Here is a 15,216-nt window from a genome sequence, read left to right as displayed (position 1 = left end):
GCCGTGCGGATGACAAAGGACTTTCAGAGTTTAGTGTTATTTTCTATTGGCTTGTTACTCATCCGAGAAGTCAGAACTGTGACAGAGTGTACTCAGAAGAAGAAAAACACACGAGCGATGATGGGATAGTGTCAGTGAAGAGTCTTTTTTTAAAAGGAGATTGACAAGTTAAACTTTTATTGTAGCTAGTTTGGTCTAACTGGAAGAGCACGAAAATATGTCTGAGTGACTTTTTCAGGGTCTGTACTTAAGCCACTTGTGAAATACAGCTACACAAATTGATCTATTTTGGGGGAGAAATGTGTGTAGGCAACAATTTAGAAATGGTGAAAATACATTTTGCGCATCACAAAAACTGCTGATTTTGTATTTGTTATTATGACTAGAGTTCTTATTAATAGCAACATGAAATATTTACAAGCATAGGTCTTAAGTTCACTCTGCTTGGAAACACCGCTGGATTTGTACAAACAACTACTTTATTCTGTTTGGTGGACCATGTAGACACACAAGAGCTTCCAGCCAATTCTCTGAAATATTAAATATATCTTACAAGTCCAAAAACTACACAGAAAAGTTGTGAGAGAGAAATCATGTTAAATGTTAACCATATGTTGCATATTGCTTAAAAGTTTGCCTTTTAACTGTGACAATGGAGATGTTGAAACAACTGCTTAATGTCTCTTCTATTCAAATGATTTGTACTATTTTCCCATAACAGTGTTCGAATCATTAAAAGAAAAAGTGGTCAATTGAAAGGACCAAACATTTTTTTCTAGAAGTGGAACAAAAAAAATGTTATGTCTTCTTCCAGGATAAACACTGAAATAATTGTGGGAAAGTTACTTTGCATCTAATTATTAAGCATATCAATTTCATGAACTTGCAGGCTAGTTTTCCTGTATTTCTATTTCTCAATTCCTCTGAGACAATAGATTCATGATGCCAGACGGTGCCTCTGCCAATTTCTGTTTTAGGTTTCTTCATTATTTACAGAACATGGAAGCCTCATTGCAGCCTCACCTCCGCCTCGCATCGTCCACTTGCCAGCTGTGCTGCGACCCACCTCTAGCCCCTCACTGCCCCTTCAACCTCCCATTCCACCACCAGTGTCTATATATTAACATCAATTCATAACACCTCTCTGCTGCCGGGATCTGAGCGCCAAAGCTTAAACTCATGCATACCAATAAAGCTTTTCTAATTGCTGTCTTTGTTTCCGAGTTTCTCCAGGTTGAAATCTAGAGGAGGTTTAGTGGTCAGTGGACGCCAGTCCATCATTAGCATTCAGGGGCCTCTTGTACTCGCGGAGCATAATCTAAAATTAAATTTCACAGGGTCTGTACACATTCTGTAATGGCTTTTAACCAGGCTATGACATTGAGTAAATGTGCAGCATTGATCATAATTTGCGATGGTGAGAGCTGCTAACAGCTATGGGAAAATACATTGAACAGACAACAAAACAAATGTTCCCTTGAATATCCCGCTTGCTAACTGAAAATATGTTAAGAATCTGATGGAATCTCGCTTTAATTTGATTGATATAGACCCACATACAATACAGTGTAAAATTAGTATTTGAGCCACAGCTAGAATTCCTGAAGAAACTGCGAGTGCTCACATCACACTCACTTTAACACATTTAATTGGATCCAAGCTTAGGGACTGTGTGCAATTATGCAAGGTCCTAATATGGGTGATCCCTGAAAAGGTGTCAATGCTTTCTTGGCTGTTGCTAACGCACATTCATAAATATGCCTTTTTTTTTTTTTTTTAAAGGAAGATTAGTAGTGCCTTCAGAGTAGCTCAAGTGGCTCCCGGCGGTATTTTCTCATTAAACTCCCAACAGGCATGAAAGTGTAACCGTTTGAGGCGACAACGGGCTCCCGTATCCGCAGTTTCCGAAGATGTTGTAATGTAATATGGGTCCAAATTAAACCTCCGCTGCCGTGAAACTGAGAAAGACTGAAATCTTCGCCTCATCAGACAGTCTGAGGACCAAATCAAATCAATGATATCAAATGAAGTGCCGCTGTCTCCTTTAGAAGCAGACGTGAAGACAATACGCTAATGTCTTTGTAATGAGTGAAAACATTCTAGCATACGTCTGAGTCACCGCAGACCTTCACAGCAGGAACAAAAGGCATTGGCGGGGAAAAAAAGAACAGAAAGGATGCTTGATGAGTTGAGAGCAAACAACTTTAACATTTATGAATAAAGATGTTTAGACGTGGATGCAAATGTGACACATTGGTGTGCGATTGTCTGAGAGTGTTCATGTACACAGTTCTGGCTGCTGCTTGCAGACGCACTGACCTTTAGAGCTCATGGTACACTTCATTACACAAGCATCAAGCATACTGCCAAGTGGCCACCTATTTGCTCTTAGTGGTAAGGCACAGTCCGTGTCACTACAACACACAGCTCATAGGAAACGTGTCACTTCTTAATTTAGAAATATGGTGCTCTTGTGACGTGGACTTTTAAATGATCTCATTAATCCAGTACTAAAAAGAACTGCGTTCTTTTCTTTGGCCAAATTGAGTTTTTCCGTTCATTCTTCCCTCCAAACACTGCTGTATCTTTAGCTGTCATTGTACGGTTTCCCAGCCAATCAGAAGCCTTATGACATCCACAGAATCACCTGGAAGCCTTGTCTTAAAGCATGACGATTATGCTGGTAGGATGACAAAGCATGCTGTGCAGTATAGTATTTACTTCAAACGCTTTTTCAGTTTGATGCTTATTATTATTATTTGTAATTTATGGGAGGGGACATCATCATCAAATTTAGGGGAGTCTCTACACCGCGTTCCATTTATTATACAAATGACATTTTTCTCTGATTTTCTAAATTGTCAACTCAAATGAGAGTCATTTTCAAGTCTTTAACTGGTAGAGGATCATTTGAATGTGGTTGAAAAAATCTCCCAGTGAAAAAAGTATTTTTTTCAAAAATAAATATAGTAAAAAACTCAAAATCTACTGTTCCAAATTGTTATGTAACTCAGGGCTTCAATACATTTTAAAGCTTGTAATTAAAATGGTTGAAAACAGTCATTTGTTGACTTTGTAGCATTAGGTGATTTAAAACGCTATTTCAATCAAAAACATCTTGACAGGTCAAGTTATATTTTAACATAGGAGCCCTTCTTTGATAGCAGCTTCAAAATTCTTAAATCCATTAAACTTGTGAGTTTTTGGAGAGTTTCTGATTGGATTGGATGTTAGAATAGCCTCCCAGAGCCAGCTGTTCTATTCATCTGATGTGTTTGTCTGGCTGAAACCGTCCACATCGTGCCTTTATCTGCACAAACTGGAGTGTGCTCTGAATCATCCACAAATCTTTTATCAGTACGATGATTACACTTAATCTTTCATGAAATATCGAAGGTTTTCATACCTAGACCAAGGCATTCAACTATTTCACGCTTTTCATCAGCAGTGAGATCCTTTTTCTTTCTTTTCCCTTATTGTTTGAAAATGATGATCTGCTTAATATTGTGGAACATCCTTTTTCAGTAGTTTTTCCCTTAACTTTTTTAGCTTTTTTGACACTGAAATACAATTTGCATAACAATTTGGAACGCGGTGTATATGCTATAAAAGTAATGCATTATCTTTTTGTTGTTTTGATAGTTTTCTATTAGGAGCAATGCTCTCACTTCTACACTACTGACCAGACCTTTACCTGGAATCTAAGCTGGTAAAGACACATATGATGATAATGAGTTTCGATTTAGAAAATTACTCACCATTTTCACCCAATTGAAAGCCTGAAAAGATAAAAAAAAACAACAACAACAACACAGTATTGATGAGAAACGTTCAATGCACCTACAAAAGAGCTGCAGGCGAGATACTCACGGACAGCTGCGTGCCTGTGTTCTCCTTTGGGACGGTGTGTCTACCTGCTGTCCCGTGTGGCTCTTCCTCTTCTGCTCACGGGGGTGTGGGGTGGAGGTGTCTCTCGGGGCAGGTGACGAGATGGACTTCCCCGCGGAGAGCACGGAGTCATCTTTCACTCGGAGTCAGTCACGGCTTCACGCGCTCCGCCACGCTTTGTTACACCTTCAGAAAAGCAGAGGGTTTAAACGCCTCTCAACTTCAGCCACTTAATGGCTTTTCCAGTATATTGTTTCCGTTAGCCGTAAATCACGCGCGGATGAATAATTGAGAAATGGCAAACATGTTGTTCTATGGATGGAGGGAAGAGGCCTAGAAACTACAACCATTGCGATATTGGATGATGAGGCATCGAAATAAACTTGAACATTTATGTTAATACAGCCAAATAGCCGACCCAAGAATGTCCAGAGGTACCTCATTTTAGTCATGACTTAAGTTTTAAGCCTTGTTTTGACTCATTTTGATGAAAAAACTCCACAGAATAAAAAGGGGAAGCGGCGTTCAATCCTAACTTCCTGTGTGTGGACAGTTAGCATCCGGGAATCTTTTCAGCTAGTTAGCCTGCTCACAATACTATCAAACATCCCAAATTGTGAACAACTGAGATGTTTTCAGCAGTCACCAACCCATTAAACACATTTAGGTGAGGTCAAAGCCGAGTTAGAAATCATTAATGAATGCACAGATCTTTTTAGATTTTACTTTAGATAGTGTACGAGCGATCGCTGTTATTGTTTACTTCAGCAATTTTCGCCGGATGTTTTGGTGAATGGTCGGCAACAGCTGATGCACACAGGCCTCTAACTCGGTTTTATAAAATGATAGATCTGTTACAGCGCAAGAGAAGCAATGCACTGTTTATGGACATTGTTTTTTGCTGATCATAGGATTTTAATAAAATGTTTATCAAATATGAAAATGTAAAATGCCTACCACGGCCAACGGATGTGACGACAGCGCGATCGCTCGTATTAGTTTATAAAAGTGTCCTCTGAGCTAAATGCTAAATCATATTCTGGTAAGTTTCAGCTTTTTGTGGAGTCAGATCCACATCCAACGGTACAGTATCTTATGATATGTTAATGATAGAAAACCACAGGAATCACATAAATGCCATGAAACTGACATTTCCAAAGTGGTGCACAAAAATGTATATATATATAAAAAGAAACAATATAGCCTTGCAGCCAAAAAAAATGCAAACTTGAAACAAACAGCACCTTAAGGTCATAATTGCTGTTTTGAACAACAGCATTAGGAAAGTTGAGAAACAATAGAGTAAAGTTGAGTTGAACACAGCAACAAATTGCACCTTTGTAAAAGCCTCTTTCTGTCTGCCAGATGAAGAATCCAGCACAAAGAAGTCACTCAATAGACTAAAACATCTTCAGTTGTTTGTTGCCGTCAAAAAAACAAAGCAAAATCTGAACTGTCTGCTCGTCTCGCTTAAGGGCGCTGTCTGTATTTTTCTCGATGCCACTTGTATTGTACTGTTAACAAAGCAGGCTTTCTGCTCTGGTGTTCTATGGAAAACAACATTATGGAGGAAACACACGGTGGTGGACAGGCAGGATGGGGATTGAACATACTTTTCACATTTTACGCAGACTAACAGGATGTTCAGGAGTGCTCGGTTGGGTGTCAAAACAACTAGTCTGGAATCTTGACACATTTCGAAATGTTGTTTGGTTGTTGTTTGGTTGGTAAGAGCAGTCAATTCAGAGTAAATCGACCATGGCAAGTTTTCTAACAAAAATCTATCTCATCATATGATTTGACAAGAAAATCCGAAAGAAAATACAAGTCAGGTCTAGGCAAAGACATGTTTGTTAGTTAATTTTTCATGACTTTCTAAATGATAAAAATACCTGTGATAAAAATACATGCTTGTATTTGATTGTATTGTATTGTAAGTAAATAAAATAGAATAAAAGGTTTTAATCGTGTTGAATGATCAAACATTAAGGGCCACCAAAAATTGGTCTGAGGTCCGCATTTGGCCCCTGGGCCGTAAATTGGGGCCCCTGGTGTAACTTAACTATGTTTACAACCAGACAGGCACCCCCAGCTAAAAGCTTAATATTTAAAGAGCTTCCAGATAAACAGTCCAGCAGCTTGAGTCTTTACTGTACACTCAGTATAGAGTGTGCCGCAGCTCATGTTGCATCATCATCGGTATCTTCCTTGGAAACTTTAATTAAGCTGAGCACTTGTGAGGAGATAGCACACAGGTTATCCAGTTACGGATACTCGTAGTTTCATCTCGCAGCCTCCGCTGACGACGCTGCGCGGCACAATTTCCTTTAATGGATACAAACAAGTGCAGGTCGACTAATAACTCACAGACCAGATCAGGGAGTCATAACGGTGAAGCGCTTTGCAGTAATCCGCACAAGACATCAAGCCGGCATTTAATTAAGATATTTGTCAACGTGCATTAAGTGCTATTCTATTCCTCTTTGAATAAACATTTTAATAGTGTTAATGACACCTGCAGTTGAACTTGAGTTGCCTTAAGCACAAGTTTCAGTCATTCACTGAGCCAGCGCAGCCTATTGGAGGCACAAATTGGGACGGGTGCTGGGACTTTTCCAAGCTGGATTTAGCCATGAGACCTGGCAACCCTGAGTGTCAGGCTTATTCTGCTTCTCTTCATCTTGAGAACCAAGACCATTTTTACCATTACAACATTTTTACATCATACATTGCAATTGTTAATATTAAAACCAATATTTGACTTGAACTTGTTTACCTCATATTTGTGAACACAGATAAGTCTTGCATGCCCTACCGTTACCGCCCGTAGACATGTTTAAAATGTGCACAGTGAACTGAATCATGTTTTTTAAAAAGGGATAGCTCTGTGATATTGAACTTTAAAGTTTCAGTGCTGCTTTAAAACAGATGCCTCAGCACTTCATGAAACCTCCCATAAACTATCAGTAAATTTAAGACACAGTAAATCACAAAACAAATTGCCATCTCTGTAGTTCACCAAAAATGTGGAATGAGATCACTTAAAAAAAAATGTATAGCCCTATAGCAGGGGTGTCCAAACCTTTTTTTCATGGAGGGCCGCATATTGAAGCATACATGGGTGTAGTTAGCAGAGGTTTAAACCGGGCCATACACCTTTATTTATGCTTAAAACCTTAATGCCAGCTCTGTCTCACAATACAATGCAAGTGGTTGAGGTTAGAAATCGAACTTGAAATAAATAAGGCCATCTCTGGTGAGTACAGAGGAATCCCAGAGAGCACAGAGGAAACACTAAAAGTTTACAGTAAACATCACAAATAGTATGACAGAAACACTCAGCGAATGATGACACAGACATGTCAAATTTCAATTCAATAAAAAAATATTGATAGGATATCAGCAACTGCATATATTAGATGTGTCTCAGCGAACTAAGAATGACATCAGTCTGAAGATTTCCTCTCACTCCAGTTTCCCCTCCTTTAACCTCAAACATGTACAGTGGATTTTCATTTGTACATCATCTGCTTTTCAACATCAGCTTTTTCCACAGATGCTGTTATGTTTTCCACCAGAATTTGTTGGAATTTAATTGACTCAATACTCCATTCTACCCATGAAATGTTCCCTGTGCCACTGGCTGCAAAACAACCCCAAAGGTTGATCGATTCACCCCCAGGCTTAAAAATTGGACTGAAGTGCTTTTCATGAAACAGACCTTTGCTTATTCTTTGCTTATTAATGTTGGGCCTAAACTGTAGGCTTGGGAATGTGTCGACAAAACACACAAATCTGTGAATAAGGGAAGTTGGGATTTGGTTGTCTTCAGCCCCCAAACTCACAAAGTCCTTTGTAATTATGCAAAAAGCACACTTTGAACATTGTGCACCATAGTGTTAACACCCGTAGCCTATTCTTTTCTGCCACTTGACTTTTCTTTACTGCGCTGTCACATATCTGTTGTAAAACGTCGATCAAACTCCCCCATGTGCTACAGACAAGTTGCTGACTGCCTATTCCCTGGTTCTATTAACTAGCTCTGGCAATTTCTCAAACTCACTTCATGTGCAATGGGACAATCTGGTATAACACTGTGTGAAGTGCTCTATTTGTCAAAACGTGACTGAAACAATACGCCCCATCATTAATCAGCACTGTTCTCCAGTCGCCACTCACCTGTTTGCCGAGCTCCGCAGAATCCAGGGCAGCAGTAGGTTATCTCTGCATGACGGCTCCGGACAGAGGGATATGAGCGGGACCTCCTGAAGGCATCGATTAAAATCGCATTGTATCACACATTCTCAATCTGGTAACTGGAGTCCTGTGAAAATAAAGATGGGTTTTTGTAATAAAGCCTTGGTTTCTGTTGCATTATTTATGAGAAAGCAGTTTTGAAAGTTATGGATTATTATTCACCAGAAAATGTTGCCCATAACTTTAAATTAAGAGAAGACTTTATAGAGTCCGGGAAATTCCACAGTTACCATGGAGATCCGCCATCTTTGCAGCTGTTAGCATACATTTCCATTGACTAGCTAAAAACAGTATAAAAAGTGGAGAAAAAAACTCCGTTAGCTGCTGAGTTACTGCTGGTAAATACATCTGACACACTGTGGTGTCCAAGTATTTTAATGTGAACAATAACTCAAACAGTATCACTTTCCCAAACTCTATTGATCTCCCAGTACTTCCTCTAGCCTATACATGTATATTGATGAAATGTATTTGAAAGCACCATTAATATGAATCCGTGTACCTTTCGATCATTAGTTATTCCGTTTCAAAATAAAATCAGAAAAACTAATTATGTGGTTGTTTTATTGTATTTCCATTTTCTAAATTAAATTGGAAAGGCAAAAAATTCTAAATAAAATATTGACCCATTTCTTTGCTATGCAGTGGAAACAAACTCTGCTAAAACAACTTCCGTTATTTTGTTCACAACTGCTTCGGTTTGATTTGCTACTGGAAATGATGAGTAACTTTTTCTCTGCCTCTCTCTCCCTCGCGCAAGAGGGAAACAAAAACAAACTTAAGAGGTTAAGCAAAAGAGGTCGAGCTTCAACGCGATCTCCTCTGTAACCGTTGTTTATTATGTCATTAGGACTTTTATTTCTCAAACTCGTTGCTGCTCATTTTGAGCTCCTCGTGGAGCAGCAGCAGCAGCAGCCGAGGTGACCGGGGCGGAGGAGGAGGCAGTGGGCGGTGATGTCGCTTCGGAGGCGGCCAAGAGCGGAGCTGAGTGAACAGGTGGAAGATGTGAGTGTCGGGGCTCCTGTCTCGTCACTCACGGACTCCACACGCCTTTTTCTCTCCCATGGCCCGGGAGAGCTGGTGCCGGGAGCGTTCGGGAGCTCTCTCTCTCTGTTTCCCCAGAGCCGCGCTCTAAAACCGCGCTGCATTCCCAAACTGTCCCTCTGCCACTCCTCTCTCCGTGTCCCACTTCAGCAGTGACTTTTGTTTTGCAAAGTAATCATGCACAACTAAAGTGACGAAGAGGAATAAAAAATATATAATAACGCGCATACCCGTCGCTATGGGCGGGCCATAGGGGGCCGTGCAGATGTGTTGTAGTCTACGTGAAACGCAGGTATACGCCGTATAACCACGAGAAGCCACTACAAATTGGGCAAAGATAGGCTACGTATCACTGTTACTTTTGCGCTTTCTGCCTGATTAGAGACCAGCCCAAACTCCACAACAAGTAACTATTTCCTCTCCTGACACCGAGGCATTTCATCCCTCTCTCTCTTTCTCTGGCACGGTTCCCTCTAAGCTGCGCTCGTGCGCAATTGCGCACGGCTCTCGTGTTGTCTGGGCACAAAATAAAATATAGCCTAGCTGAGTATATGATAGAGGAGTATTAACGATCAACCTCCGCTCTGAGAGTCCACGATGTCGGCCTCTTTATGCTCATTTCCCCGGCTCGTGAGAGGCAAAGGCAGTGACAGGTGCTCGTGTGTGTTTTACTACAAAGCGCTGAAGTCCACCGAAAAGAGCCCGCGTTCTAAGTGTGCGTTTTACACTCAGACATTGGAGCTTTAGTGAAGGCTGAGAGAGACTGAAAAGTGGACGCGGCCACAGCACTGACCGAGCCATATTCATGGTCCAAAAACGGTGGTGAGGGGGGTGGGGATGTATGGGGGTGCAGGCGCTCGTTCTACAGCCCCAGAGTCCGGTCGTTTTCCACACTCAGAAACGTGTTTTCGTTGCATCGGCGCAGTATTCTGCGCAGACGCAAGGCCCAGCTCATTCAGCTGCTTTTGAAAAGGACCTCACTCTCAGTTTGAGTTGAAGGATGTGTTGATGAGGTTCAACTCGGAGAAATGCCACCTGCAACATACTGACGTTTCCTCCACGAGGTCTCATGTTGCAGCTGTAGTTGGTCTGATCATTTTTGCTGTTGATTATGTTTAATGTAATGATCAGTGTGCGCCAGGGCTACGTGAATACCATATGAATAATATGTATTTAATAGTAAATGTGCCCCCCGTGGATTTCACATGCCCCCATGACTGACGTCTGGCGACGGGACTGATAACGCGTGTGTCCTCTCCTCCCGGCGCCTGCAGCTGCATTTCCCCGTGTTCGCGCTGCTTTCCACCGGCTTCAGTGTCGCTGCCACAGGGCCAGGACCGCACGACTCGCAAAAAATATCAACATGTTTGAAAACCTTGCGATCGTGCGATTTTCACTCGTACATTCGTCGTGAGCAGCTCTTCGTGGCTCGTAGCCCCCTGTACACTGCACGACAGAGACGCACAGTGTCTGCCCAGCTTTTTATGGTTGTTTTCCAAGCAGAATCTCCTCACGGATATTTCTGAGCAACCATTCCCTCCGTGGTAATATAAAGCATCTCTGATCTCTGCATGTGTTGCCCAATTTTTAAAAAGTATCTTCATAAAACTTTCCAAACAAGTGTAGGAGCGGCTCTGAGCTGAGGTCTCTCCTCACTTCCGGTGTCGAAAACAATAATAAAACGAAATAATAGTAACTTCATAATTTTGGAGGGAATTAAAAACAACTAGAACCAAAACAAACACATTGACATTGACGTATACAAGATTTCTTTTTCTAATTCAAGTTTAGAAAGGGAAAAAAACAAAAAAACAAATGGAAATGTTGTTTTTCTGATTTTATTTTGAAACGGAATAACTAATGATCGAAAGGTACACGGATTAATATGCACTATACTCACGTATTTCTTTTTAGGTAACACTTTCAGCACCAAAGGAAAGAAATAGAATTGAAAATGCATGTGAAGTTTGTTATTAATATCCTGCATGCCAGTTCTTTTAGCTAGCTAGCGAGACAGACTTTGGGCTAGCATGCTAATGTTTGTGAAAGTAAAACTCAATAATAGCTATATTGTACTAGCCTATAGCGTATTGTATAGTTCAGAGATTTAATTAATTTTCACAAAATCTTAATATGTGTTTTTGTTTGTATTTTGGACAGTGTACACTATTGGTTTCCTAGCTAAGAAGTTTACGTCATTTTAGCTGTATGAAGTTCAAGGACATCTCCCTCAAAATATTTTTTACAAGACAAAACCTAATATTTCTTGGATAATATAAAGCTTTTGAGTGTTCTCCAGGCCAAGTAAAAAAGTGTGTAGACTTTGTCCTTTGACACAGCGATGAGGTCATGTAATGGCTGTAACCCAATGGTGCCACCAACAGGCCAGTAGGTCAATTTGTCACAGGTTCAGGAAAGGTATGCTCGAAGTTACATTGTTTTCCACTCTGCTATGAGACTAAGTGCTGATTTTATAGTCTTGTGAAATCTCGGGTGTTTACAGAAACAGGCCTGGCTGGAGTAAGGAATACAACAACCCTAACCCTAGTAGCTTACAGATTCAAAAATAGCCTATGTCAAGTGTATATACTGATTTAATGGGGCCTCTGCTATAAATAGAATAGCTTTAAATTGTAGACTTGTACGCCACACACCAGCATTTTATATTTTACACAGATTTTCAACCAGCTTCAATGCTGCCCTGTTTGGCGCACATTTGACACTGTTTACACCAAACATTATGACTTTTCTTTTAGGTGTTCTCCACTTATCATAGCAGTGAAAGAGGAGAGTGGGAGGATATTAGAGCCAGAATACAATCTTGAGCTCCACAACAGTGAGACGCACAGTTCTGGGATGCGTCCGTGATAGCAGATCTCATTAAGCTCGTGTGTCTTTTGCTTAAGGGACAAAAGCTACAATATTACACGCACGATCTTGTCTGAGACCCGCTGTTAAGATCTCCTGAAATTAAAAACTATCTTTGTAATGGTAATTTCTCAGCTTTCATTATAGTTAGTGACCCCCCATCCCCACCGGCACTGAGTGTTGTTAACAACGCCGGGGCATCACATTTTGTTATTGTGAGGCTGCTGTAGTGTAGCGTAATTAACATTCTTCCTAGAGAGACATTCAGTCAAAGGCAGCGTACCACATCTTGGCTTAAAAATATCATTTCAAAGTCGCCTAATAAATAAATAGGAAATTAGTACTTCAGCATCTTTTAATATCTTTGAAACAAACAATACTATTAAGGCTGAAGGATTTTTTTTACGAAGGTCTTTATGTTTGTCCCTTTGAGAGTGACACTTGAAATGAAAAAGCAAGAGGCACATAGCTCCCTTTTATCATTCCCAGTGGCGGCATATGTTCAGACTGTAGCTTCAGCCAAATCAGCGATGAGATGAGACAAGTGCAAATTGCCCCACTGAAAGCGCTGCTTTAATCAGCATGAATCAAGATGCAGATTTGATCCTGGCTTGTGCTTTCAAACGTCAATTTAAATGTCTTTCAGCTTCTCGGCAAACCCCAGATGTGAACTTAATCGCCTTTTAATACTATTGTACTACTATTGTTTTCTTTTCTTTTACCTTGGGCTGAAATAGTAAAAAGACCAGAAATATATCTAAATAAGAACATTTTTTATTATGTGGCAATGGAATATAAACAAATATCCATTCAAAAACAGCGGACATAAATGCATCTGTAAAAGTCACTGGCACTGTTTGGAGTCAGACAGTCTCACTGTTCACAAAACATGATGAAATCTGGGCTCGCAGGGCTGTCTGAAAGAGCGCACCGGCTGGAGGATGCTCTTGGACACAGAGTTCCTCAGCTGCTTCATGAGCATCCACAGCAGCAGCATCATGAGCGTGAGCAGTCCGAAGAGCATGCCAAAATACAGGCTAATGTTCCAGCCCCAGCCGAGAGCCAGGGGCAGCGTGGTAGACGCCACCATAAATCTCCTGGGGGCAGGCATGGGGTCATCAGGTGAGGAAAGCACACACTGGTCCTGTAGTCAAAGGCTCTCCCACTCTTCACTGGTCTGACATTGCAGGATTAAGTATTCCAGTAAATGCAGGAGGATTCCTGTTTGAGTCCATAATAATAATAATATCCGCAGGTTGGTTCGAAATGAAGCGGTAAACCTGTTGAAGGCGTGCGTCTGGTCTGTGAGCGGTCCATGTTGCAGATTGGAAATGTTTGCAGCTGGCAGCGCTCCCTCTCCCACCGCTCTCTCCACACAAAGCCATCCTCCTGTTTTATGAGAGGAGGAGCAGGATGGCAAGTCTTTAACTCCATTGGTTTCCCCCCACTCTTCAGCTCCCACTTGTCAATTAGGCTACATCTTTTTACTATTTCAGTCCAAGGGAGGAAAACACACACACAAAAGTGAGGTGATCAAAATCCACACATTATCTTCACTTTAAAAAAAAAAGCTTCATTTTAAAGCCTTGCTGTTCATTTTCACACACACAATGAAATATTTCATTACAGCCATTTTTGTTGGTGACAAAGACCTATAAAACAAGTCTCTTATAAACAGCTCACCTCTTCTTCTACTGATTACTCTTAGTTTTAGATGAGAAATTGACATTGATGAGAACACATTTTTAACCAAAAGTAATCTGATTAGTTACTTTAATTTAAAAGAACAAAAAAAAGATCACGCCAGGCTGTTTAGGTTTTTCGCAGTTGAGAATGCCTTTTTTCATTTAAAGGGCAATGCACATTAATGTAAATATCAGAATTAGCCTCGTTTCCCCACACAGAACTGGAAATGGACCAGATGACCTCAAATGAGTTTCCATTTCCAAAATCATTTCCAGCCAGACTCTGTAGTTTACAAAACATTTTAGAGTATTAATCGAATGACCAGTTTTGGTGAGTAGAGTCGCCAAAGTATTTACTCAAGAGTAACGTTACTTTGAAATAATTTTACGTAAAGGCACACTGTGTAACATTTTGGACTATACTGTTGCAGTCACTACAAAACATGCTCCCAATGACCAGCATGACACAGAAAAAACTATTACGGCAGCAGGTAATCAAAGAATGGATTTGGATGAGGACCTCTTTAAATCTAAAATTCTGCTGCCTTTAGTCACATCTCCATGGAGACGTACTCACTCCTGGTAAAGTTAGTCATGTTTTAGGAGAGCTGAGCCTCTCACAGCAAAAGCACGTTTGTGCATTTATGAGGTATTCAATGATGAAAATAAGTAAAACAAAACAAAAATGCTTGTATACCAATTTTGTGTATCGAGTCAAATTCTACGTGGTGTGGCTTTAAGTACAAGTACTTGGAGAAAGTGCTACAAGTACTGCGAGTAACTGTTTAGCAAAAAAGTTTTCTATCCGATAAATTGTTTGAAACTGCAGAAAATCCCCACCCCCCAAACAACATTTTTAAAGATCTATATTCATTTTAGAGATCAGAATGAAGCGTTTAGGCTAAAGATTTACTCAGTGGAAAATGTATAATTTTGACTCAAGCGTATGTGTGTATATATATATATATACACATATATATATATATACACAGTAATCGAGCACTACCTGCCTTAATCAGTCTTGAGCTGCCAATTGATTAATTGCGTGTTCTTCCAATTGGGAGTCACTCAAACCTGTAGTTGAAGTTTGTATTTTGACTATGCTGTAAAAGCAATTATAATATTTTCAAAGATGGTTAGTCTCCCATTTAAGTCATGCTTCGTGATGTAGCAACACATAACCCGGAATATTTGCAGTTGCTTAAAATTTCTGTTTCTCCAACCTGTGGATCCGCTCATGTTTGCCATCCTCTACTGCCCCCTTTAGTCCAAAGTAGACACAGGAATAGAGAAAGTCTTGATGAAATTTATTTACAAGAGTTTACAGTGCAGTAGTGTCTATGGGGTTAGACATGAACGTGACACACAGATGGACTTGGACAGACGATGAAGTTTAATTGTGTTCAATATGGCCAAAACAACTAGAACCACATTGAAACATTTACAGGTCCCTTGTGAGATAAAACTGCCTGAT

The sequence above is a fragment of the Gobius niger genome, assembly GCF_951799975.1.
Source record: "Gobius niger genome assembly, chromosome: 5".
Classification (NCBI taxonomy): domain Eukaryota; kingdom Metazoa; phylum Chordata; class Actinopteri; order Gobiiformes; family Gobiidae; genus Gobius; species Gobius niger.
Note: the sequence above shows the minus strand (reverse complement) of the source record.